Genomic DNA, 4507 nt, shown 5'->3' on the forward strand with positions numbered 1-4507 from the left:
AAAACCTGTCTACGATGACCAGAATAACCGTGTTCCCCTCCGACACAGGGAGACCGGTCACAAAATCCATGGAAATGTGAGACCACGGTCGGTGTGGAATGGGGAGAGGGTGTAGCAACCCCTGAGGCCGCTGGTGGGGGTTCTTGCTTCGTACACAGATGGCGCAGGCACCGACAAAAGACTTTACATCCTCCACCAAAACCGTCTCTGCACGAACTCCAGCGTCCGTCGAGCCCCAGGGTGTGCTGTGATACGTGAAGCATGACCCCATTGGAGTACCTGTGACCGTACGCCTCGGGGAACGAAGAGGAGTCCAGCCCTCTCCGGGACCTTGGCTTCAATCCCCCAGCGGATGGACGCCACGATCCGGGAGAGGGGAATGACGGACCTCTCTTCCTTATCCTGGCTAGATGAGGGAAACTGCCGGGACAAGGCGTCGGGCTTGGTGTTCTTCGAACCCGGGCGGTAGGAGAGGGTAAAGTCGAACCGACTAAAAAACAAGGACCATCGAGACTGCCGGGGGTTGAGGTGCTTAGCGACCTGGAGGTACTCAAGGTTCCGATGGTCCGTCCAGACCAGGAACGGATGTTGAGCACCCTCCAGCCAGTGCCTCCACTCCTCGAGCGCCAGCTTGACGGCCAGCAACTCCCGGTCACCCACGTCGTACCGGGATTCCGCAGGGCTCAGCCGGTGGGAGAAGAAGGCGCAGGGGTGGATCTTGCCGTCCTGAGCCTTCTGTGGGAGTATCGCCCCAACCCCTACCTCAGAGGCATCCACCTCCACAGTGAAAGGCAGGGATGGGTCCGGAAGGACGAGAATGGGAGCCGAAGAGAACCTTCTCTTCAGTTCACAAAAGGCCTTCTCCGCCTTAGGGGACCAGACAAAGGGACCCCGACCCTTCTTGGTCAGGGCGGAGATGGGTTCTGCAATAGAACTAAAACCTCGGATGAACCTCCTATAAAAATTAGCAAAGCCCAGGAACTGCTGTACCCCCTTAACGGACTTAGGAGCCTCCCAGTCCCTCACTGCCTTGGTCTTCTTTGGGTCCATTTCGATTTGGGCCTCCCTAAGTATGTACCCCAGGAAGGTGACTTCAGGCCTGTGAAATTCGCACTTCTGGGGTTTCACAAAAAGATGGTTCTTAAGAAGTCTCTTGAGAACTTGTCGGACATGTAGCCGATGTTCCTACAGAGAACTGGAGAAAATCAAAATATCGTCCAGGTACACAAAAACAAAATGATTAATCATGTCCCGGAGACAGTCATTGATCAGGGCCTGGAACACTGCTGGAGCATTAGTCAGGCCGAAAGGCATTACCTGGTACTCGTAGTGCCCCGTCGGGGTGTTGAAGGCCGTCTTCCACTCGTCCCCCTTCCGGATGCGGACCAGGTGGTAGGCATTTCGCAGGTCTAGCTTGGTAAAAATGCTTGCACCCTGGAGGAGATCAAATGCTGTGGACATCAGTGGCAGAGGGTAACGATTACGGATGGTGATTTTGTTAAGGCTCCGGTAGTCGATACAGGGCCGCAGGGAACCATCCTTCTTGCCCACGAAGAAAAACCCCGCTCCAGCAGGGGACGTGGACGGACGGATGAACCCAGACGCTAGAGCGTCCCTGATGTAATCGTCCATGGCCCTCCTTTCTGGACGGGAAAGGGAAAAAATCCGCCCTCTTGTTGGACTGGCGCCTGGCTGTAGCTCGACTGAGCAGTCGTATGGCCGGTGAGGTGGAAGTGAAGCAGCCCGGCTTTTGCTGAACACCTCCTGCAGATCCAGGTACTCTGCCTGCACCAGCGACAGTTCAGCAGGCTCAGGAGGCTCGGGAAAACAAGGAGGAGAGTCACTGAAGAGGCAGGTGGCGTGGCAGGTGGGACCCCACTCGAGGATGCGGCCCGTTACCCAGTCAAGATGGGGGTTGTGGCGGTTGAGCCACGGGAACCCCAAGACCACCGGAAACTCCGGAGAGCAGATCAGGTTTAGGGAGATCTCCTCACGATGATCTTCCAGTTGCAGCCTCACCCGTGATGTGACTCGGGTCACGCTGCCGTTCCCCAGTGCTCGCCCATCAAAGACCAGAGGGATCTTGAGCCTTTGTGCAAGCCCCCGGTCTATGAAGTTACCTGCTGCTCCGAAGTCTACCAGAGCCTGGCATGAATGTTTATTCTTACCCCAGGAGATGGAAATAGGGAGATACACCGCCTGGTCCGGAGACTGGGAAGAAAGGGTTGCGCCCGTCACAACCCTCCCCTGGTTGGACGGACGACCCCTTTTCCCGAGAGCTCAAGACATGAAGATAGGCGATGACCAGTCTCGCCGCAGTACAGGCAAAGGCCCTCACGCATCCGCCGCTCCTTCTCTTTGGCCGACAGTCGGGCCCCTCCCAGCTGCATGGGCTCGGGATCTTCCCTTGACTTGGACCTCCCAGAACCTGCTGGTAGTAGCCAGGAGACCCCCTGGGCCCCACGACGCTCCCTCATACGGTTGTCCAACCGCACGGCGTGGGCAATCAGAGGTTCTAACTCCCTGGGGCACCCGATCGACGCCAACCAGTCCTCCAAGGCGTCCGACAGCCCGTGGTGGAAGGCCGTTACCAGAGCCCTGTCGTTCCATTCACTTTCCTCTGCGAGAGTGCGGAACTCTATGGCATAGTCCGTAACGGAACGCTTGTCCTGCCGAATGGTCATTAGCAGCTTGGCAGCGTCTGGCCCGGTCGTGGACTGGTCAAAGACCAGTAACATCTCTTCCTGGAAATCCTTGAAGGAAGAGCATACTGAGCCCTGCTTCGCCCAGACTGCGGTAGCCCATTTCAAGGCCTTGTCTGTGAGAAGGGTAATGATGTAAGCTATGCGGAAGCGGTCCGAGGAAAAGGCACGGGGTTGGAGCTCAAAGATCAGGTCGCACTGTGTAAGAAAGCCCCGACAACCCCCCTTGCTGCCATCATAGCGATGCGGCTGGGAGACCCGGGGGTCCGCAGAGGAGTGTGGGACAGGAGCCTCAGGGAGATGCTGTGCTGCGCCTCTCTATTCCAGTTGTTGCAGGTGCTGGGTGTGGCGAAGTAAGTCTTCATGCTGGCAAGCAATATCTGCCTGTTGGCGGACAAGGTTCTCCTGCTGGAGAGTCATGCTGTCGCGCTGGGAAGTAAGCAGCGCCTGCTGGTGGGCCATACACTCCCGCTGCGCAGCCAGCTCTGCCTGCTGGCGAGTAGCTTCCTCCTGCTGGCGAGCTTCTGCTTCCCTGTGGTGAACGAGTGCTTGTTCGTGCTGGTCAAGACGGGTGTTGCTTGCCTGTAGGCTAAGAGATATAGCCTGGAGCATCTGCTCCATTCTTTCCCATTGCTGGGACATTTGCTCTGCTAGGTCCATAATGTTCGCGACGTTCTGTCAGGACACCAGAGTCGGGAAGCGAACCCGGGTCGCTGGATTAGTAACCCACGATTTACCCAGTGGGCTATTGAGGACCCAGATGCAGAGATTACGGTCAAAAGTTTGTTTTATTTTCTCCCCGCAAAAACGGAGTTTCACAAAATGCAACCGTGTCTTGAAACAGCAAAAAACTCGAACACAAGAGGTAGATCCAAAAGCACAGAAGAACTCAAAAAGGTAGTAATCCAAACGAAAGCGTAAAATCCAAAAAGGTAATAATCCAAACAAAGTAGTAAGTCCAAAGCACAGAAGAACAGTCAATATGAAAAAGGCTTAACTAAGGAGGCTATGAAATTATAGCTCTTGCTCACCCAGGCGAAGAAATCAAAAAACAAGTATCCATAGACCACCGCTTAAAGAAGCGGCGAAAACAGCGGCCGAGAACCACGTTAGCAAGCAGAAAAAGTTACGAGAGGGTAACAAGGAACATTACGTCTAAACAAACGTCGCGATGACGTGTCTAGCACACTACCAGGTATTCATACCCTGGTCAAGCAAAGTTAATTGAACAATCATTACACAATGCAAAACAGGTGTGGGACAAAGACAGAGGCAAACAATTCAATAAGTCCGAAATAATGTCTTTAGGCCACCAGAGGTCGCAAATGACCCCAGTGGCGCAAACAGAAATCCCAAGTCATGACACAATCGAACATTCTGTTCCCATAAGCTTTAGTGGTAATGATTTCATGACCTTTTTCAATAACAAAATTCTAACAATAAGAGAACAAATTCATAGTCTCCTCCTTACACCTCTTCCAAAATGCCCTATGGCTATGGCAACACCCCCTAAACCTGGTGCTCTCCTTGAATCCTTCGCACCCATTGACCTCCCTGAACTAAACTCCCTGATCCTCTCATCTAAATCATCGACGTGCCTACTAGACCCTATCCCCACAAAACTCCTTAAACATGCACTATCGTTATTAAGTGAGACATTACTTAATGTAATGAATAATTCACTAATTTCCGGATACGTCCCCAAATCATTTAAAATAGCAGTGATCAAACCATCTCTCAAAAAACCTAACCTTGATCCTGATAATCTAGCTAACTATAGACCCATATCTAACCTCCCCTTCTTG

The sequence above is a fragment of the Clupea harengus genome, chromosome 9, assembly GCF_900700415.2.
Source record: "Clupea harengus chromosome 9, Ch_v2.0.2, whole genome shotgun sequence".
Taxonomy (NCBI): Eukaryota; Metazoa; Chordata; class Actinopteri; order Clupeiformes; family Clupeidae; genus Clupea; species Clupea harengus.